Below are 23,630 nucleotides of genomic sequence, written 5' to 3' on the forward strand. Positions count from 1 at the left end.
TGCATCGGCCGGGAATCAAAATCGGGCCGCCCGCGTGGCAGGCGAGCATTCTACCACTGAACCACCGATGCTATACGAAATGCATTTCAAATACTATTTGATTACAGAAAGTCATCTCAACTACTATTACGTGACTAAGAGAATTTCTCGTGTTTAACACGTTCTACTCTTGCAAAATAATTTTAATTTCGTCGACATCTGTAATTAACTCGAGATAAGATAAGATTCCCCCCTGAGGTCGGCACAGATCAGGTACTACTGAGGACTAAGCTGCAACGCTTCTGAAAAGTATATCTTTATTATTTAAGTATATCGTTTAACGCTGCTCTTACTAGGTAGAAAAAGGATGTGACGGTGGTGCTGCCGGATTCGAACCACAACTGCTCCCCCCAGGGCAGAGCCCGAGCGGGGCGTCGCGCTCGGAGGACTCCAGTTGTGTTCCATCGGAGATCCCGGAGTTCTCCACCAAGCGTTGAGAACGGCCACCGGGGGGGTTTTAGTGCGGTAAAAATCCCACATAAACTGGCGTCGCTCCGACGTCGTCGGGTACCTTTTGAAGGTTTCCCCCTCGAAAAATAAAATAGGTTCTCCATTACCACCTTTGTCATTTACCATTACTTCCCAGAATTTCATCCTTATAAGCAACACTATCAGATAGTGAAATAATATAGAGAGAGTTTTCTTTTTTCAAAATGAACTCGTTCGATTCCCGACTAGGGAAAAAGTTATTTTAAAAAACTAATGATGCAGTTTTAGTTTTTATCAAAATCGACCTCGTAACTCCTTTCAGCGCTTTTCGCTAATCCTTATAGTTTCTGATTTGGCCCTGAAGGCCAGTTTGAAAAATTCACCCTGTATGTTTTGTTACGGAGCCCTAGGTGTTATAGTTCGACTCGCACTTGACCGACATTTTGCACGTACATCATCGTAATTCTAAAGTTGCTTCGTTATGAAATATTGAACTCGCAACAGCGCATCTTTACCTTTCTAAAACTGACTAGAGATGTAACAAGATCATTGACCGTTGACCTACTAATGACCACAAACGCCGCTGACAACATCACATTTCGAAATGACTTTTACCTGTAACTTTGTCGAATAAATCGATGTATCGCTATGCGACCGCCTATTGGCTAATGGCTAGAAAATTGTGATTACCTTTTTTATTTTAGTTTCTACGACATAAAGTTATAGAAACAAAGTTATAGATAACTGGTATATATCGATAACACGTAAAAACGATGTACAGCCCGTTCAAAATCGCGGCCGCGGGATAAGAGTTGCGATTTCTCAAAGTAGGATTTAGGTTTTCACTAATTCTCCACTAATATCCAAAAAATAAAATTGCGTCATCAGACTATAACAAAACAAATGTAACTTTTCAATAGACTAATTCCTCAGAAAAACCAATTTAAAATACGTAAAAATACAAATATACCATTTAAAAATAATGAAAAGCTTTGTTCATTTGCTAAATTCCATTACTGTATATACTAGTAAACTTTACTTTCGTCACAACAACCGTAGCATCGGTGGTTCAGTGGTAGAATGCTCGCCTGCCACGCGGGCGGCCCGGGTTCGATTCCCGGCCGATGCATCTATTGCTCACAGGCTAATTTTTAGCATTTTTTATATTAGAAAAATAAGAAAAATATTTTGACACCTTTTTGTATTTTTTGTTAAAACTACTTTTTAATTTTATTTTTGTTTGATTTGTTCTTTAGATATTTCATGAGAAAAATATATTACAATGCCATTTTTTTTAAAATATATACTTAGGTGCCAAACGAACATGCGTTCCACCTGATGGTAAGTGGCCGTCCAAACATTTGTAATTAACCCCAAATGGGAGGCAAGCTCTGTAGGTACTGCCGGCCGAAGCAAACTTTGATATAATCATACCTTAATTTTTTAAATAGGTACTATGTGTATATTGGAATTTATTTTTAGAATTTATCGATTCGTTTTTTTTATTTTCAGACCGATACAGATTCAATTTAAATTTATTATTTAGATATGTATCTGGTCTGGATCGAACCCTGGACATCTGGACATAAATAATGTTTCAGGTCTATCCATCGGTCCTTGGAAATAGCGGCGGATTCTGATTTGGATAAAAGATACTATCAGCACACAAACATATTTGGTGCCTTGTTGTTTTGTGTCTGTATGGACAAAATGCATCGGCCGGGAATCGAACCCGGGCCGCCCGCGTGGCAGGCGAGCATTCTACCACTGAACCACCGATGCTACACGAAGTGCATTTCAAATACTATTTTATTACAGAAAGTCATCCAACTACTATTACGTGACTTAGAGAATTTCTTGTATTTAACACGTTCTACTCTTGTGGCTGTTCACATGTACAATACAACCAAACCATATCAATGCGGTACCTGCGTGGGCAGAGGTGCTTTACTAAAATGCTCGGTTTGTAGTCTAAATCAACAGTGTGACCACATCGTATCCACAACACACATACAACTACAAGCGACACAGTCCACTTCATCATGTTTTTGTAGTTACAAGTCTGCGCGTTTACCGTTAAAAAACATTTGTCATAGCACCACGATTCCAAGGAATTCCGCTCACCATTGGTAAAAGTGTGGGGATCCTGGGAGTTGATATAGATGAAGTTCCATCCACATCAACTGGACTCGTGGCGGTACTCCACGGTTCGGTTTGCACGGATGTTCTTGCCACGAACGCGTAAGATGTGGAATGTGCTTCCTCCTGGGGTATTCTCGGAGCGCTATGACGTGGGGCTCTTCAAATAAGGTGCAAAAAGAGTCATCCTTCAAAGCCGGCAATGCATTGGCGACTCCTCTGGTGATACAAATGTCCATATGCGGCGTTGACTACTTTCCATTAGGTAGCGCGTCTGCTTAATCGTTAGGCTCAAATATTAAAAAAAAAAAAAAACAAAAAAGAAAGCTCATGCATTGGACATACTCTATGGGGCATACAATTTATTTTTGGGCTCGTCTCATAGTCGACAGATACTTACTTTTCCGAAGCGTTCCAGCTTAGTTCTCAGGTGTAGCGGCGCATCTGTGGCCGCTAGGAATATCTAATCCAATCTGGGGTTGATTACAGATGTCCATGGGTGGCAGTTGCCACTTACCATTAGGTGGACTGGATGCTCGTCTGCTACTCCTATATTATAAAAAAAGATTAGTTCATTACTAGATTCAAGATTAGTAGTTTACTAGATTCAAATTCAAATTCAAATCTCATTTATTCAAAATTGATTCATATATAATACTTTTTGAAAGTCAACAAACTACCACCGCTTCGGAAGGTGTTTCGCTATGGAGAGGAAGCGGCGCAAGAAACTCTGTAAGATCAAGAAGATCTGTAAGAATTACAAATTAATCATAAAAGGAAGAGTTACGATTACAACAGATGAACTGCATTAATTGTTTGATATCTTCATTTTATAAAAGAAGGCTGAAATAAAGGTATCTGCGATTCGACTAGTTAAGTTTCATGTTAGCACATATACCAGTATATACGAGTAATACGCACAAATACGTATGCACCATTGTGAGTAGCATTGTGTGAAAGCTAGACCGACTGGTTATTGTTATAAGAGGTTATAGTGTATGTCTAGAATAGGACCCCATTAATAAAATTCAGAAAAGTTCAGTAGTTTATTTGCGAATAACTTTATATTATTAAAAATCATTTTATCAAGATAAACAACAGACAGAATATAGTAACAGATCTCTGAAGGCTTATACCTATTACGTATTATATTACTAAGTTTAAAAACCTAACAAACCATATTCATACAATCAAACGCAGATATAAGAAGTTTGCCTAAATAAATCTTTTGGATGTAAAAAAAAAGGTTGCATCGGCCGGGAATCGAACCCGGGCCGCCCGCGTGGCAGGCGAGCATTCTACCACTGAACCACCGATGCTATGCACTATGCATTAAATATTTTATTCTAGTGAAGAACTTTGTTATTACGTCACTATAAACATTGCTCAAATAGCAGACTTTATTACTACTACATAGGTAGGTATAGTCCGCGTCAAATTTCTAGTCCGCTCTGAAGTTTTAAAAACTCCGTAATGTAAGGGCACACAAGGGACAGTAACGCAGTTATGTACCCGTGGGCGAGAGCGGGCGTCGGACTGGTTCCTGGGGTCAGGCCTGCGCTGTCACCTTCATCATTTTGCAACACTAGAAAAGAGTATCGATCTTTCAAATCAGATTTGTAAGATGACTTTCCCATATTTAGCCCCATGTTATTGCGTTTCGAGAATATCTCATGAGGAAGTTCGTTCCACGCAGCAAGATTGCAAGAGTCTTGCAGTTCTGATACAGTCCGCTGGGGGCGCTGATTGGAAATGTATGGGCCAATAGTAAACAAATACAAAAACAGTCATTTTTGTAAAAACGTAAAAACTTATACTAAGGGTACAGAGGTATTGGATGTGTGTTGTATGAGCGATAGAGCTGTAAACTGACGAGTTCTCGATTAGTTTGAACCAGTTCTTCATTAAAAATTATACAGAACTATTCAAACTGTGAAAGTGGCATCACTGCGCAATATTTCTGCAGAATAACATCAGTGTTAAGCGCTGCTGTGTTCCGCTTTGAACAGTTTTGGTAGGCGATACATACATAACCGAGGGGCAGCAACGCATTTGCTGCCAATCTCAGGTCATCATATGTATATTAGTCCATTGAAATGTTACAATTTAAGGACCGAATATTTCATTTGTTAGAGGACGCAATTTTATTTTTGGGACATGTGTGGGGGGTCATGAGAAGCTTAACCTCAAGTTTGTGGGGTCGCCACCCTTGTCCCCCGGCCGCCATCTTGGAAAACACTTTTTTCACGATATCTCGGAAACTATGCGTCTTGGGATCTGAGGTCGATTACAGATGTCCATGGGCGGCAGTAGTTATTTACCATCAGGTGCACTGCATGCTCGTCTGCTACTCCCATTTTATATATAAAAAAGTTATTTATTTTTACTATAACTAAAACTAATTAGGCATGCCGACTAATTACATACATTGAACATCTGTGTCAGCTTTATGAAAACAACTATAATATTATGATAGTATAGTTATTATGTATGTCAACTATTCTGTTTTTATTTCTTAGTTATTTAAAATGCACTTTACATAACATCGGTGGTTCTGTGGTAGAATGCTCGTCTGCCACGCGGGCGGCCCGGGTTCGATTCCCGGCCGATACATCACTTTTTTGTCTTAAATATCATTCATCGAATATTATAGGAATTCAAGGAATATTATATAAAAAGAATTAGCGAAATCGGTTCAACTGTTCTCGTGATTTGCTCTTAGCAACAGATTAAGCGATTAAATTTTTATTTTATATTATAGAGATACCTCCTATATTAATTATTTCAAAAGGAAATGAACTTCGTTCCAATCGGGTGTCCCACATGTGGCATTTTTTAAATATATATTTGCTGTTTTTCTACACTATCCGCTATCTGTAGTCAATATATTTTCATGTCACTAGACAATGGAATTATCCTTTGGGTCTTATGGGATGTGGATATCCAAACACCGCTATGAACTCTACATTCATGTGATCTTTATGGAGCTCTGTAAAATGGGTTCTTGTAGCTACTAGATGAAGCAGTTTGATAGTCCTTCACGTTAAATATTTTTAGTTTGTTGTTGTTGTTACTTTGTTTTTAGTTTGTTTCTCGTCAATCATTTACTATCCCACTAGTGGGCACGGATTACCTTGAAGTGAGAGGGGGCCAAAGTAGCTAAGTACGGATAAGCGGATTTCATATACCTTTTAGAACTTTTTTCATACAATTGCCAAAAAATATTCACGCCAGTAGCTGATGCATCGGCCGGGAATCAAACTCGGTCCGCCCGCGTGGCAGGCGAGCATTCTACCACTGAACCACTGATGCTAAACGAAGTGCATTTCAAATACTATTTTATTACATAAAGTCATCCCAACTACTGCTACGTGCCTAAGAGATTTTCTCGTATTTAACACGTTCTACTCTTGTGGCTCTTGTACACATACAATACAACCTATTTTTTTTCCGAGGGCGAAATTCAAAAGGTACCCAGTGCCGTAGGAGCGACATGGGTTTATGTGGGACATTTACCGCATTAAAACCCCCCGGTGTTCGGCGGCGCTGCGTAGAGGACTCCGGGATCTCCAAAGGAACGTAACCGGAGTCCTCTCAGCGCATTGCCCCGTCGCGCTTCTGGTATATACGACGGATTGCGACCACACATACCGCAGTCCTTCCCGAGGTCGCTAGCCGGGTGGTTCGAGCTCCCGCTCTTGCTACCCGCAACCCTGAATGCCCCTTTTAGTAGCCTCTTGCGCCAGACAGGGAATTTTGTAGCCCTATTCTGGTCCCGGAACTACAGGGCCACCTACAATACAACCTAACCACACTACAGCGATACCTACGTGGCCCGAGGTGCTTCACTAAAATGCATACTTTGTCGTCTAAATCAACCGTGTGACCACATCCCATAACAGATACACAACATACAACTACAAGCGACATCGTCCACTTCATAATGTTTTGAAGTTACTTACCACATTTCACTTGCCACTGTGTGTTACTGCTTATATTTAGGTACTCCCGAGGGTTGGTTTGTCTTTTCAGCACATAATTAACCAACCTTTCGATGAATCTGACACGCTCGATTATTTCTAACGATGGATTTTTTGTGTACTAATCTAATAGCCTGCCATGCACGAACGCTCCTATATAAAAAGCTCATACAATGGGCATAATCTACGGGGTGTAAGGTATGCTAGTCTGTCGCGCTCGAGAAACTCCCGAATTCCTTTTTGGGCACGTCTTCTATGAGGATACTTACTTTTCCGACGCGTTCCAGCTTAGTCCTCAAGAGTAGCGGTGCATCTATGGCCGACGTCAGGTAGGAATATGTAATCCTTTCTGGGGTTGATTAAAAATGTCAATGGGCGGCATGGTGGATTGCATGCTTGTCTGCTACTCCTATGTTATAAAAAATGGATTAGTTCATTACTATATCTGTAAGAATGACAAATTGCTCATAAAAAGAAGAGTTATGATTACAACAGGTGAGCTGCATCTATTTGATACCTCCATTCTATAAAAGAAGGCTGAAATATAGGTCTCCAACTCGACTAGTTAAGGTCCATGTCAGCACAAGTATATAGTATGCACAAATACGTATGCACCAGTGTGAGTAGCATTGTATAAAAGCTAGACCGACTGGTTATTGTTATTACTATACCTTAGCGTCGGTCTAGCATAGCACCCCATTAAAGTATTAAATCTAAAAAAGTTCAATAGTTTCTTTGAAAATAATTTTATTAGGATCACGAATATACAAAATACGGTAACAGTTTTCTAAAGGCTTACATAATACGAAGTTAGAAAAAAAAACGATTTTTAAAAATCTAACAAGGCATATTCATCCAACCTATGTAAACGCAGATATAAGAGGTATGTCTAGAAAATGTCTTTTGGATGTAAAAAAGGTTGCATCGGCCGGGAATCGAACCCGGGCCGCCCGCGTGGCAGGCGAGCATTCTACCACTGAACCACCGATGCTATGCACTATGTACTCGTACTTAACATTATATTCTAGTGAAGAACGTTGTTCTTACGTCACTATAAATATTGGTGAAATAGCAGACTTTATTATATAGCTACATAGGTAGGTACATATATTTCATTATAGCTGGGTGTACAGTGGCAATTTGCAACACTAGAAAAGATCGATCTTTCAAATCAGATTTGAAAGAAAGCTTTTTGCATATTTATCTAATTATAAAAAAGCTTTCTTTAACGGTATCTACCGTTTCGAGAATTTCTCATATGGAAGTTCGCTTCACACAGCAAGTATGAAACAAAAGACATAAGAATGTTGTATAAGTTTTTTATCGAGCAGTCAATCAATGGAATTCATAGCTTGAAAGCTCGATCTCCGTACTTTACAATGACAAATAGTTCCTGAACGATCACCAGAGGCACTGTATGGGCGATCGAGCTGTAAACTCGAATTCTCGCGTTCTCGAATGGATTGAGCGAGTTCTTGATGAAAAATTTATATTAATGATTTGCCGAGTCGGGCATTTTTGGTATTCAAGTACTTTAGTACTCATATAAAAAAGAATAGAGTCAGTACTCGAGTCCAGAGTATTCACAATGTACTCGAGTTAGTTAGTACTCGAGTACTTTACACACAGTTCAAAAGCACAAAGAGCAAAAATAAAACGTTGCCTAAACTAAACAAAATTAAACAAGTTGTTACTAGCACAATTGCTAGTAACAACTTGTTATTAACTTGTATTCACTCGTTTACCTATATAAGGTACATAAGACTGGAGTCAGTGTACGAGTACCATCAGTATTCGAGTATCGCTGGTACTCGAGTATCACTTATTAGTACTCGAGTATGCGAGTTTATAAAAGTACTCTAGTACTGACTCGAGTCGACCTGATTCATATAGAGCTCGGAAATCAAACTGTAAAAACGAGGCACTACAGCGCAATATTTCTGCCGAATAACATCAGTGTTAAGCGCTGCTGTATTCCGCTTTAAGTATTGGTAGGCGAGACATACATAACCGAGGGGCAGCAACGCATCTGCTGCCAATCTCAGGTCATCATATGTATATCGAAGAACTAATGTTTTTAATGCGGAGGGTAACCCCTCCACACTCTGGTAAAAAGGAGCGCTATTAATTCAATACACGACAGAAAAATACTCAATGTTATTTATTTATACTAATAACAGACACTAATTAGATATGCTAACTAATTACAAATTGTAATTTTTGACTTATGTAAGTCAAAAAGCGATGCATAAACTTTCGAAGGATGTGTATGTACACATCCTTCGAAAGTTTAAAAATAAGTTTCAAGGCTATTTTATTTTTACTTACATTGAAATTTATATTTGGTGTTTTTCTACCATATCCGATATCTGTAGACGATTTATTTTCGTATCATAATTTAATGGAATTATCCTTTAGTATTTTATGGGATGTGGAAATCGAAACAGCGCTATGAGCTCTACATTCATGGATCTCTGTAAGATGGGATCTTATAGATACGAGATGGAGCAGAATGATATTCCTTATAGTTAAATAATTTTATGTTTTGATTGTTTCTCGTCAATTACTGTCCCATTGGTGGGTATGGGTTTTCTTGAAGTAAGAGGGGTTCAGGCCAAAGTAGGTAAGTATATTTCATATACCTTCTAAAAAAGTTCTAAATTTTCATACAATTGATAAATCACTTCTAATACGCACGTAACTTTAAAAAATAATAGTTGTGTGTCTGAGCATAGAACCTCTTACTCTCATTGAAAGGCCGCGATTCAAACAGTGCTTGGCATTCACTACACCGGAAATCCGGAATCCTTGTTTGAGTAATGACAACCAACAATTGCTACTCAACAATCAACCCCATCAGGGTAACCTATAAGCAAAGAAAATTTCATAAAAACCGTTATTTAAGTTATACTTCTTTTGGCGTGTTTGGAAAAAGAATAGAGCGCAGAGAGGTTAGTGTAGGGCGATATTCCACGTGCCGACGTAACATATTTTTTTACATGGAAATGTATTGCGCGTGCTGAAGTGCAGAACAGCAGAACAGCGGTTTTTTAGTAACGCGCAGGCCTGCGGACCTCAAGGGAGAGTCGACCAAGAGTTGCCGACCGCTGGTGTTAAACTTTGCTGAAGAAATTTGCTGATGAAATATTTAATGATAGATATGTAAAAATTTTTAAATTTCACTAAGGAGAAAATAAGTATTATATGTATTATACGGGAATCTTTCAGGTTGGGAACGTGAAATTTCAGATAGCGTCTATTCACACGTAAGCACAACAATACGACAACGTGGACCATTGCAAATTTCATATAATAATATGATAATGCGTAATTTTATTTACATGGACCACATTTTGGTATACTGACTACATCGCAACCATTCTACTGCTTGCCGACATTTTGTCCCTGCCATGGGGTATGGTTATATGTGGATTAATGATAGTGATGTGGTAGACACATAAACCTTGAATTAAAATTTTGGGCTAGAACAGGGCTACAGTATCCCCTGCCTGCGGTTGCGGGCGGCGGGCGGTAAAAATAGGAGCTCTAACCGCCCAGCCAGCGACCCTGGAAAAGACCACTGTAGGTGAGGCCGCCTACCTTAAGCTACGAGTAAACACCAAAAGTTGTGAGAGTTGGGTTTTAGTGCGTTAATAATTTGCCATACGGTTGTCACCAAACAGTTGCCATACGGTTCCCATGTATACGTTTGTGTTTTGTTTTTCACATACCAAAGGATCGTTGTGATTTTTAGGGTTCCGTACCTACCTATTACAAGGACTTCGCTATTTGTCCGTCTGTCTGTCACGGGTGTTTATCTCCGGAACGGTACTATTACGGTGTCTACGGGGATGCATAACGGTGGCCGCTACAACAACAAATACTAAAAATAAAATAAAGTTGAACATCAAAGGAGGTCTCCATACAACAAACCGGTATTTTTCGGTCTAACTGTTAAACCGTAGGAAGTAGGACCGTAAGTACCGTAGGGAAACGGTTGAAATTTTTACAATCCGTTTACTACTATAACTGGTATTATGATAAATGCAAATAAGAACCATAAAACATATTTTAATATAGTTATTTTAATTTTATTATGTGTTGTTTACGTATAATTGATCATCACCCCAACGCCATTTATTTTTGTGTAATATAACTAAATATTGTTGAAAATAATAAAATAAATTAAAATAAGTAAAAAATAATGAATGGTGGTACGGAAGCCTCCATGTGCGTGTCCGATTCGTACTTGGCGAATTATTGCATAGTGGTTAGGTACTTTATGGGTCAGAGAATGACATAGACGGTTACTATGGAATAGAATAATTAATAATTATTGTATCCTACATTTATGTTTCTGATAAAAAGCTTGACCAGTTTAGGTACACAGTGAAGAAAAAAATATGTAAAAAAATACACTTTTATTATTAATTAAATATTAATGTTACTTTATCGTTAAAATTGTTAAAGGTACAAATTAACAATTACAGCATATCATATTGTATTATGCGGGCGAAGCCGCCGGTTCTGCTAGTATTGAATAAAAGCGTAAATAGTGGTAGACGAGTTGGCAGTGTTATATATTTTTCTCATGAAATCTCGAAAAAACAAATCAAACAAACATAAAATTAAAAAGTAGTTTTAACAAAAAATACAAAAAAGTGTCAGAATATTTTTTTATTTTTCTAATATAAAAAATGCTAAAAATCAGCGTCGGAGAAACTGATGCATCGGCCGGGAATCGAACCCGGGCCGCCCGCGTGGCAGGCGAGCATTCTACCACTGAACCACCGATGCTTACATCAGTGGGAATAAAAACACATTCACATAGCACATTGGTATGTCTAAAACCCATTTGCAATTCACCATTTACGTATGATAATAAAAATTGTCGAGAAACATGACTTAGTTTAGACAATAATGGTACACATTGATCATGATGGGATGTAAATGTCGACTAGCACATAAGTCCACCTACTTCATAACTCAAATATTCTTGTGAATTATTCTTGTAGAACAATTTTATATAATAAAATATTTAATAACAGTTCTATTATTTATTTTTCTGGCAATTCGTTTTATGACATTTTAGTCTTTCTTTTTATATAGCTTCCTTTAAATTGTCGATTTAATTGCTGGTAAGTCTAACCGGTAGATATTAACATGAAATATTACCGTTGTGTCGGGAATGGCTCAGTGCGACTAACATTTTTTTAATAATAAATGAAAAAACTAAAATTCCCAAAGTAATTCCACTTTTTTATAATATAGAATATAGCAGGAGTAGTAGACAAGCATTCACTCCATCTGATAGTAAGTGGCTACTGCCACCCATAGACATCTGTAATCAACATCAGATAGGATTAGATATTTCTTCTTGAGGTTGGCCACAGATGCGCTACTACCTCTGAGGACTAAGCTGGAATGCCTCTGATAAATATGTCTTTCTTACCACCCTTCAAACCAGACCAAAGTAGCCCTTAACACTGTTGTTATAAAATAGAAATAGGTGTGGCTGTAGTGCCGGAGTCAAACTACAGAAGGTTCTACCACCTTTAAAATGTTATGTTAAATCCTGACCAGTTATTTGAACTAAAAGCAATTGCAACCATACTTAAAGACTCCAGATTGATGAGTCATATTTACGTAAGAGTAGCATTAAATGAACTACTAACTAGGCACCTTAGCTGAAAACTATGAAGTTCTTCAAACACAGTACTAACAGAGGGCTGCTAAAGTAACATAATTTGCTTTAGAGTTTTGCGCTCAATGTGCTGAGTTCCGTTTGATTAGTGATGTGACGTGCGCATAATTATATCGATATGGATACTTTATTAGTATGAGTGTTATGTTTCATCGATGCTGTGTATTAATGTATTTGAGTATCCTTAGTCCCGACAAAGAACGTATATAGGATCGTCGTGGGGTTTTAACAAGAAATTTATTTATTTATTTAATAAGGTTTGCCAACAATTGCACGAATTGTATTATAAATAATTACAAAACAATGGTCTTATGCTACGTGCACAACCTATTACACGCAAACACAGCATGCACAACAATTTTAGCTACACAAGTGCATTGGGTAATCTAGTAGTGAGAGTAACTTAAATTTGAATGTAACAATATTATAATATTAGGAAAGGAAAGGAAATAGGCATATCATGGGCTAATAAAGCATGGCATGGGCATGGGGCTGACTTCGCCGTGGTGAAGAGACCTATTGTTAGTTTCACCAAATCAAATGAAATCAAAGTATTTGTGAATAAGGTTATTGTTACTTGTTATTATTTTGTTACATAGTCGCTTATTCTGCCATTGGGTGCTTATAAATAAACGTCTTATTTAAAAACTAAAATTATAATTTTAAATCTAATATAATTCAACATGACTTGATAACAAATTAGATCACTGTTTATATCGCTCAGAAAGGAATTTAAACTATTTATTAATTAGATATGTTTTTAGTTTAGTTAGTTTACCAAGAAAAACAAGGTGTATTATTCTGTTGTGTAAGTTTTTATAATTTCCCAACTACAGGATATTAAATTCCTATTCTTTAAGAATTGATGCCAGTTGCGTTAAACTCAAGTGTGGAAATAATTTGAAATTGCGGGTGTGAGGATTAGCATCCTGAACGTCTACTTTCGTTTTAAAACATGATTTCATATGTCACAATTTCAGACGTCAAGCAATATGGGGTAACAAAATGTATTGATGTACGGTCACACTCGCATTCACTTTTTTGTTATAACAACAGTATTAGGCGCCAGTGTATTCTGGTGTGAGGAGTGTGGTTAAATACAGACTAGAAGACGAGGTATGCAGCCTTAGACCTCACTAGCAACGCATATGTGAGCGATATATAGTTTGCAATCTTCAACTTTCACCGTACTTGAGTTACGTTGATTACAGATAACAGTTTTTTTTTATAATATGGGAGTAGCTGACGAGCATGCAGTCCACCTGATCGTAAGTGGCTACCGCCCATGGACATCTGTATTCAACCCCAGATAGGATTAGATATTCCTACTTGAGGTTGGCCACAGACGCGCCGCTACCCCTGAGGACTAAGTGGGAACGTCTCGGAAAAGTATGTCCCTTAGCACACCCTTCATACCAGAATCCAGCAACGTCAACACTGCTGTTATGAAGCAGAGTTAGGTGGGTTCTACCATCTTCAGTCTACGACTACCTGCGTCCACTAACTATCAGATCGACAGCATACGTTCGCTTCCTCAATTTCATAAATGTTCATGTTACCAATACGTTTAAAAGCATGAAGAATTTATTTCCGAGTAGCTTCCCTAAGGATATTTTAGCTATTTATATCCTGGGCGCACGGGATTAATGTTTAGGGACCAAACGGAGATAATATGTCAGGGTTGTGACTAGCGGCACTTAGTTTTATCAACCCCTTTCAGTACGGGACCGTGAAATTAACAGTTGAATAAAGAAGAATATATGCCATCAAAAACAATGCTTGTAAAAAGATCCAAGTCTCGCCATTCAGTTCTTCTACCGTAAAAAGTTTTGAGATCTATGTAAAACCAAGCCGGTAAATGTATGCAGTCCCTACTTAAGGGACCTTCTGTCTTAAGGTATTATCTCACTATCTAACCTAACAACATCTCATGGGACCATACCAATATTAAAAATGTTTTATGTTCTAAATAAATTAACGTGGCAATCGTACTGCAAGTCACATTGTGTTTTCATCTTATCATATCGCATCACACAGGTAACATTAGTACGATTGCCACGTCGATTTATTTAGAACGTAAAAGATTTTTAATATTGGTATGGTCCCATGAGATGTTGTTAGGTTAGATAGTGAGATAATACCTTAAGACAGAAGGTCCCTTAAGTAGGGACTGCATACATTTACCGGCTTGGTTTTACATAGATCTCAAAACTTTTTACGGTAGAAGAACTGAATGGCGAGACTTGGATCTTTTTACAAGCATTGTTTTTGATGGCATCTCATTCCTTTTTGTAGATATTTCTACTCTTTTCCTTTCCGGTACCTTCTACTAGTTGAATCTCAACAACAGATTTTTTAAAGCCAATTAAATTTTTGTAGTTAGTCTTTGTAGTTATGTAAATAATCTTGCCATTCATCATCACTTTCATTCGAACATGACAATAAATTAAATCTAAAAAAGTTACTATTTTGACAACTGAAATTATTCCCATTATCCTCAGGAAAAAACATCTCTACTGATTGTGTTTTATTTATTTATTTATTGTGATTTAACGTGTCTTCGTATTAAATAATCGACATCCCTTACTTTCTTCTGAATATCCGACAAAAATCATTGGTAATCTTTCACTGACTTCGTCGGACTCCGGTTTTTGATATAAACCACAGTATTTACTGCTCTTGCTCAAATTCGTTTCAATTTATAATAGACTTCTGACTTCTGAAATGAAATGAAATATTTATTTAATAATGATAACATTCGTTTTAGACTTCTCGCATTTACAATAATAGTTCTGTTAGCTGTTTCAACCACAACAATTTGTTTAGGGGTATATAGTATCGCCTTCTGATGTAGAATCCCATTTGTTGACAAGAAAATATTGAAAGCTCTATTACAAAATTTCGTCCCACTATCTGATCTCATACATTTGTTCGACTTGCTAGTTCCCTTTTCAACACTTTATATTTTTGAAATTTCTTAAAGACTCACTCTTATGTTTTAGAAAATAAACATTCATCGTGTCATTCGAGAATAATAGTCGATAAATAATAACATGTACCTTGAACCGTTGAGTGAAGTAGCTTCCATGGGACCACATAAATCTGTATGTACGATCTCCAGTATATGGTTCGTTCGCGTTCAGAGGTTTGGAAATGGTTTCTTACTAGTCGTCATATCCGTCGTAATGTTCACATTATCAAGACCAGTCACAATATTCTTTAAAATTCGCATATATTCCGGATTAATATGGGCTAGTCTTCTATGCATCGATATACTACTATAAGTATAAAATGTCATTGCTTCTATGCCAATATTTATTTGACATTGTCAAATTACATATCGGTGATTTGACAAATTGTTTAAATTTATATATACCATTTACGTTGTGGCCAGTTGCGATGATATTATCCATAGAGTTACTAATAGTGCAACCGTTTTTCAAGAAATTAACAGTAAATCCTTTTTCAGTAAGTTTACTCACCGCTAACAAATTCATACTTAAATTATTAATCTGCACTTGTCTTCTGCATTCAACCTGTAGTTATTTTTAGAATTAATATTTCCAGAGTATATTAATAATACATATTTTCAGCTAGACTATATTTTTATTCACTTCTATTTAAAACTTAGCTCACCGAACAATATCATTTTATATATAACTATTATGTTTGTTTTGTACGAGCAATGGAGCAAAAAAAAAATACCCTAATTGTGCAATGGACGGTTGTTTAAATTCAACATTAAACTGTGCATTCTCGTTTTTTTATAGCTATCAATTTTTTAGGGAGGTAAGTCGGTATTTGCTGTTGTACCGAGCCACTAGGAGCTGATATTTTTGGTGATCATGGCAAGAATATGTTATAAAGTGGCTATCTAAGCTCGATTTATATAACAGTTTCTTATTTCGAATAATTTGAAACGAACTTAACTAAATTTATGTAATATTACGTATCAAATATTACGTAAGTTGAAAACATGATTTTTGTTTGTGTAGATATTGGTTTGTTTTTAAGGCCATTTGGTAGATTTAGGTCTAAAACAGATAGGGCAAAAGGAATTGAATAATAAGGGTAATCCGTTTAGAAGTTATTAGGGATTTTCCATTGTGAACATTGTAAATTTGTATATGTAAGCTTATTATTTTCATACAGACATTTATTTAAGCGCAATAAGGCCGAAATTAGCACATTTGTTTCCTTGGAAACAAACTTATTATTATTTTATAATACGGTGACAGTTGCTTTACCTCACGACAGTTATTGTATTTTTTGTATGTTACCGTTATATTGTAGAATACGTTAGCATACACATTAACTAGGCAGTCTTAAGATTAGCTAGAAAATATGCAGATTAACTATGTAGTTAAAATTCGAAACATCTTTTCAGACTTGTTCTTAGGGCTAAAACACATGCCTTTTTACGACACGATGACGTATCGTGACACATAGCGACATTGTGCCACAAAGCGATATTGTTTCGTGAAAATATACAATGTTTGTCGTAAATTCATGACACGACGACGCATCATGACATGCACGGGTCGACGTCAAGGGGTGAAAATTGATACAATCTTCGTTTTGTACTTTAGGTAATGGGCAAGCTAATCTGCGTTTTAACTGATTTAGGCACATTAGCCGTAACATCTAGTTTTTTGTCATGACATTTGTCAGAAATTCGGAATGTTTTTGATATTATATTACTTTTTAGGGTTCCATACCCAAAGGGTAAAAACGGAACCCTATTTCTAAGCTGTCTGTCTGACATAGAGCTCTATTTCTGGAACCTTAATAGATAGAAACTAATTTTTTTACGGAATATATATAATAGTGGCCGCTTTAACAACAAGTACTAAAAGTAAAAAGAAAAACTTTCATATAAAGGAGAGTTGCCATACAAGGACCTTCTTTTTCTTTATGAGGAGGAAATCTTCAAAAGGTACTCGACGACGTGGGAGTGACGCCGGGTGGCCGTCCTCAACGTTTGTTGGAGAACTCCGGGATCTCCGACGGAACGCAACCGAAGTCCTCCAAGCGCAATACCCCGATCAAGCTCTGCCCTGGGCAGTTTTCGCTCCTCCTAAACTATCCCGTGTTCACGACGGTATGCGACTACACATACCGCCGTCCTTCCCAGGGACACTTATTGGACGGTTCGAGCTCCTTGCTGCCACTCCCAACTCTGGAAGCCCCCTTTTAGTCGCTTCTTACGACAGGCACGGGATATCGTAGCCCTTTTTTAGTCCAGGAACTACAGGGACAAACATATAAGGACCTGCTATTTTTTGGCGTTTTTCATTTTAATGATTGAACCGTAGATGTTACAGTTGAAATGTTCACAATGCATTATATGGCAGCTATAATATCAATTAGTAAAAATAAAAATAAAAAAACAAATATTTTTGTGGTACGGAACCCTCAGTGTAAGAGTTCGATTCGCACTTCACCAATTATTTGTATTGAATTTAAATTGAAGTTGGAATAGAAAACGTCTTATGTCTCGAGAATAGAAACAATTGAAGTCGTCGCCAATAATAGTAGGGGAGCCCAAGACGGGATTTTGAGAGTGACTCGAACGCGGCAGATTAAGATATGGGAGATACCTTACATCCTATAGAGTATCTTAAACCATCCATTTTGTGGGTTCAACCAGGGAAGTCCGTCAGATTATTAAAAAAAAATAGTATTATCTATAGTAGCTTAATTACATGCTGAAAACAATAAATTTTAACCTGACGATTTGAGGGCAGCGTTAGGGAGTAATAAGGTTGCAAAAAAATCTATACCTGGACATACTCGAGTGAGGTCATTTTTTTAATATAAAGGAAATAATGCTAGAAAACGGGTAACATCATAATCATACCACACGTTGATGTAGTGACAAAAAACTTATTTAAAAGGAAAATATGTATATACACTATCTGATAGCGCTACTTATTAGCATGAATCCCTGGAAAGTAATGCTGTGTAACAAACTAAAGGAAAAGGCTAATTTTATGGAAAATACATTATTCTTCATACATTCTCATTCTATTTTTATTCAAATCGTCAATATAAAAAACCCCTCCACTAAATCGTCAGATGAAGGGTTATGATAAGTAAAACATCAGCTGGAATTTCCTGTATAATAATCTTACGCCCTCTAGTGTGGCATGATAACGATTTTTTTTTGCATTTTCGAAGAGTCACTGACAGTCTTTCGAATCGAATCGTCAGTTTTTCGAATGGGCGACTCATCTGAGGTAGCTTCATATCCCCTTTGAAAATCTAATGCGCTGGTTACTTTTTTTTCCATTTTTACCTCTCGTATGACTGTCCCAAACCAGCAGATAAACATATTTCCGTCATCAGAGATATATACTCTATCACTAACCTGCCGCGCCTTGAGTATGTCTGACTCTGCTTTTAACATCTTTCGAATCATCTAGACACTATTCCCACGGTGAATCGAAAAATATCACACAACCTTTTCTTCACTCTAACGTGTAATCTACACAATCGTATAGGACCTATCGGCGCTCGAGTTTCTACCCATTTAACATCATCGGCTCCCCTACTACTCTTACATTTCGCGGACAGAAACACAGATTCATTAACTGCAAATGTAACTTTGTCATCCTATATAACTTATATAGGATACAAAGTTATTTAATGTAGTTGGTGTATCTAGATAACTGGACAGAAATTGCAAAATATTTTAGTTTTCCCATGAGTTATATACTAAACACTAATTGTATTCTCAATTTCAACCTTCTATGTCTGCTAGAAGTGCCTTAAACTTTTGATGATCGGTCAGTCAGTGAGTGAGTGAGTGACAAAATTACGAACTTTGACTACTTGTAATTCTTAAACTACTGGTTCAAATTTAATGAAATTTGAAATATACCGTGTCTACACAATGCTTGCTTGGCTCCTGAAAATTCAGGCTTCTAGCTTCATATGCAACGAAGTTACAGGAGGTCGAAAATGGGCCGAATTGCTTCGAGAAAAGAATGCTACGGCCGTGCCGCTTTTTTTGGCTTTGGCTCGACTTGGCGGAGGCACTGCCGTGCCTCCAGATTTTAGTTTTTGCATCTTCCAAGGTTTATTTATTTTAGTTCTTGCATTTTCCAAATCAAAATAAAAAATCAAAATACTTTATTAGGTTAACATATTGTGTACATACTCATGAGTTGGTGTTGGAGCATTCTTTTAAGTAAATATAATACCTGTGCCAGGATGCCTTGCTGTTCCTTGTCTTACATACTAATCCAATTTGCTTTTGTATACAGTATATTACTTATATAGTTATCTTTTATAATAAATTTAACATTTATAATATTACGTATGTGTGTGTGTGTGTGTGTGTGTGTATGTGTGTATGTGTTCGTGTGTGTGTATGCGTGCGTGTGTAATTTAGTTTGCATGTCCGTGACTAATCATGAGATCACATTTAACAGGGCTTCAATTTCACTATAGTCAAGTTTAGTTAGCCAATCAATCACAGTTTCCTTAATCCAAATAAATCCTTAATAATTTTCCAATATTTATTATTTTTAAATAAAGCCACATTTTGCGTAAAAATCTCTATTTAATCAAGTTATACTATCGAACATACATGCACATCACTTTGATACACTGTTTATAGAGCCACAGAAAATTGCTTCTCAGCTAATTAATTAGAACTGTACTTAATGTCTGACTACATCTGCTATTTTCTACCTATTTTTACGGAAGAAATATTTTTGAATTTAATTCACTCGCACAGACCTGTTTAGATATAGGTCTGTGCATAGATGTATTACCGGTCATCGACTTCACTTTGATAATATTGGTTCTATGGGGAACTCTGTACGAACATAATCCGTAGTTTCGTTCGAAATGCGTACTCCAAATCCGGATTTACGGATTTTTCTACCTTCGCACGAGGTCCCATTTATATCTACCGCATATCTACAGACATTGAACCTGTCAGCGAGGGATCGTGGTAGATGAACCATATTTGTATTTTTATAATATACGAGTAGGAGTAGCAGACGGGCATGCAGTCAACCTGATGGTAAGTCGCTACTCGCGCCCATAGACTTCTGTAATTAATCTTACATAAGATTACATTACTGAGGTCGGCTGTAGATTCGTTTAAAAGTGCTGTTATTAGTCGGATATAAATGTAGCGGTGGTGCCGCCAGAGTCGAAAAACTGGGGGTTCTAAAATTAAAAAAATAAAATATTTAATAATTGACTGTTTTTCGCCAGAAAACAAAATGTTGACTCCGTTTCAGTTTTCCTAATATAATTGCCGAAATACAGCAGCGTAGGCTCAGGCCGGGCTAATCAAAATATTGTATAGAAATTTTAAGGTGGTCGGACCCTTTGACTATCAGGTGGACTGTATGCTCGTCTGTTATTCTTATATTATAAAAAAAAAAGCTTTCAAAAAGTTGCATCGGCCGGGAATCGAACCCGGGCCGCCCGCGTGGCAGGCGAGCATTCTACCACTGAACCACCGATGCTTATGTACGTAATTATAAAAACATTCTAATATGTAGTGTAAGACTATTAAATAATTTAAAATTGACAATGTTTGGGACCATTGACCTCTTTGTGAAGATAACAATATTGTTATCTACAGTATTATTATTACGATATTGTAATACTGCCAATATTTATCATAACGTTACCATAATAAAAATTTGAATATACAAAGGTCATGGAGATATTTACTACAAATAATCTTCTCTACCGAAGCAAACTTTCACTCTACATATATGTAGCATCGGTGGTTCAGTGGTAGAATGCTCGCCTGCCACGCGGGCGGCCCGGGTTCGATTCCCGGCCGATGCAATTGTGATCTTTCGACTTTACTTTTTAATTTTTAATTTAAACATAATATGTACTTTCTGTCTATACCTCTTAAGATGAACTCTTATCCTGGAATCCTATATATAACTCGGATCCCGGTGAAAGGATTTTCGTAAAACCTCTTCCAAAATGTTTTTATATTACTTATTGAAGTTTACCAATATTTATTTGCCGAGTCATTTTCCAATAAATATGGATTAAAAAAACTAAAGTAAACGCTTTTATAGAAATCAAACTATAAAATATAAAATAAACTTAGAAAAATTTAATTAAAAATTGTATTAACAACAAAAAAATATATATTTATGTAATTGTAAAAAAGCGTGGGGTGCACACTCTCGGTAGTTATAAATATTTTACTGACAGACATGAGCAGAAGGACCAACAGTTTGATGTTTTCAAAAGCACCCCACGCTTTTTTTACAATTAAATATATCTTTTTTTGTTGTTAATACAATTTTTCATTAAATTTTTTTAAAGTTTATTTTATATTTTTTTAGTTTGATTTCTATAAAAGCGTGTACTTTAGTTTTTTTTAATTATATTTATTTTTTATTTTTTAGTTAAATTTCTTATAAAAGCGAGTTCTTTAGTTTCATTATTATTTATTGTTTTATTTATACTGCTGTTCACAATAAGCATCCACAAAGCGTCATAATTATAATGATGTATGTTGATCTATTTTTACTGAAAAATGGAGTTACTCAGTGACAAACATACAAGTGAAGCTAATATAAAGCGTGTGAATTATTAAAATTAAAAACGACGAGTTTTCGAAGCTGCCGTATTGACTACTAATTTTTTTTTTCTTTTTGGGTACACAAAGGTTAAACAAAAGGTAAAAATGGAATCCTATTACTAATTCTCCTTAGTATGTGCGTCTACTATATTTTTTTACAAAGCATAACTTATATATAAAATTATTATTACTCTTATATATAAAATTCTCGTGTCACAATGTTAGTTACCGTACTCCTCCGAAACGGCTTTACCGTATTTCACCAAATTTTATATGCATATTCAGTAGGTCTGAGAATCGGCTACTATCTATTTTTCATACCCCTAAGTGATAAGGTTTGTTCACCCTTAACATTTTTTTATTAATATAGCAACAACGTTTGCCGGATCAGCTAGTATAGTATAATATTTTTGCTACTACGCGTATACAAGTTTATTTTTTTTTATCAGTCCCCAGAGCGACGATACCTATATCAAAATATGAATAGTGATTAATATATGATTTAACTAGCTGACCCGGCAAACGTTGTGTTGCCATATAAATAAAAAAATGTTAAGGGTGAACAACCCTTATCACTTAGGGGTATGAAAAATAGATGTTGGTCGATTCTCATAGATACCGGATAAGCACAAAAAATTTCATCAAAATCGGTCAAGCCGTTTCGGAGGAGTATGGCAACGAAAACTGTGACACGAGAATTTTATATATTAGATATTTAAATAATTACCAACAACAAAAATCTTTCTTAATAATTCTATTCAATAAATGTATCCATATGTAACAAAAATATAGCGGTAATATATTGATGTAAAAATAATAAGGAGCTGAAGATAATTTATTTATATTTAAAACAGTTTTATGAATATTATATGTGAGTGATGCATTGCTTGCCGTGTTGCATATTGTAAAGGCGAGGTTATAAATAACTTTGTAATGGATTAGTTTTAGATAGAATAGAGAAGATATCCTTTAAAAGGTAATTTGGTTACAAAGACACTGGAGCTGGGTGGTTGAATATTTTCAGGTTTTCTCTAGTATGGGGCTATTAGGGTAGAAGGCATCTTTTTATATATTTCAAAAAATAACGGGTCTTTGTCCTTGTCGTCAATTCACTGCCACTGCTGGGCAGGGGTCTCCTCTCATAATGAGAGTTGAAGCTAAAACCACATACCTAAATTAATCAAACATGACTTAAAAAGGGTAATTTTTTCAAAACTGTCATATCATATCTCATAAACCTGTTCCGGCTATAATTCAATACAAATCAGAAATAATATGTCAGTGAATCTTCTGTGGTTAAACATAGAGTTCTATCACGTTCAAAGATCTTTACGACTTTGCTTTTGCATGTTTTTATAGTTTACAAGTACCAAACGAGCAGTCCACCTGATAAAAGGTTACTTTTGTCCATGGACATCAGTATTGATTACTGACACATAAGATTAGAGTTCTATATGAGGTAAATATGTGCCGAGTCGGCCATTTTTGGTATTCGAGTACTTTAGTTCTCATATAAAAAAGAATTGAGTCAGTACTCGAGTCCAAAGTATTCCCAAAGTACTCGAGTACTTTGCACAACATATAGTACAATAGCAGGGAAGAGCAAAAAAAAAAAACGCCACTCATTACACAAAATTAAACAAGTTTTTACTTGTACGAGTAGTAGTTGTAGTGTACGAGTATCGTCAGTATTCGAGTATTACTGGTACTCGAGTATCACTATTGGTACTCGAGTATGCGAGTTTATGTAAGTACTCGAGTA

At 36.3% G+C, this 23,630-nt stretch overlaps 9 non-coding genes across 9 annotated transcripts; 3 read left to right on the top strand and 6 right to left on the bottom strand.

Annotated features, from left to right (window-relative positions):
* Positions 1-71, bottom strand: TRNAG-GCC (transfer RNA glycine (anticodon GCC)). Its single transcript has one exon. It is a non-coding gene; the product is annotated as a tRNA-Gly (tRNA).
* A 1,455-nt stretch (positions 72-1,526) lies between these two features.
* TRNAG-GCC (transfer RNA glycine (anticodon GCC)) lies at positions 1,527-1,597 on the top strand. The gene has a single exon. It is a non-coding gene; the product is annotated as a tRNA-Gly (tRNA).
* A 582-nt stretch (positions 1,598-2,179) lies between these two features.
* Positions 2,180-2,250, bottom strand: TRNAG-GCC (transfer RNA glycine (anticodon GCC)). The gene has a single exon. It is a non-coding gene; the product is annotated as a tRNA-Gly (tRNA).
* Positions 2,251-3,855: 1,605 nt separating this feature from the next.
* On the bottom strand, positions 3,856-3,926 carry TRNAG-GCC (transfer RNA glycine (anticodon GCC)). Its single transcript has one exon. It is a non-coding gene; the product is annotated as a tRNA-Gly (tRNA).
* Positions 3,927-5,149: 1,223 nt separating this feature from the next.
* On the top strand, positions 5,150-5,220 carry TRNAG-GCC (transfer RNA glycine (anticodon GCC)). The gene has a single exon. It is a non-coding gene; the product is annotated as a tRNA-Gly (tRNA).
* A 2,287-nt stretch (positions 5,221-7,507) lies between these two features.
* TRNAG-GCC (transfer RNA glycine (anticodon GCC)) lies at positions 7,508-7,578 on the bottom strand. The gene has a single exon. It is a non-coding gene; the product is annotated as a tRNA-Gly (tRNA).
* Positions 7,579-11,313: 3,735 nt separating this feature from the next.
* TRNAG-GCC (transfer RNA glycine (anticodon GCC)) lies at positions 11,314-11,384 on the bottom strand. Its single transcript has one exon. It is a non-coding gene; the product is annotated as a tRNA-Gly (tRNA).
* Positions 11,385-20,709: 9,325 nt separating this feature from the next.
* TRNAG-GCC (transfer RNA glycine (anticodon GCC)) lies at positions 20,710-20,780 on the bottom strand. Its single transcript has one exon. It is a non-coding gene; the product is annotated as a tRNA-Gly (tRNA).
* Positions 20,781-21,040: 260 nt separating this feature from the next.
* On the top strand, positions 21,041-21,111 carry TRNAG-GCC (transfer RNA glycine (anticodon GCC)). The gene has a single exon. It is a non-coding gene; the product is annotated as a tRNA-Gly (tRNA).
* The last annotated feature ends 2,519 nt before the right edge of the window (positions 21,112-23,630 follow it).

This window comes from Epargyreus clarus, unplaced genomic scaffold, assembly GCF_041222505.1.
Source record: "Epargyreus clarus isolate Ecla_fem2 unplaced genomic scaffold, WU_Ecla_fem_2.2 ptg000005l, whole genome shotgun sequence".
Lineage (NCBI taxonomy): Eukaryota > Metazoa > Arthropoda > Insecta > Lepidoptera > Hesperiidae > Epargyreus > Epargyreus clarus.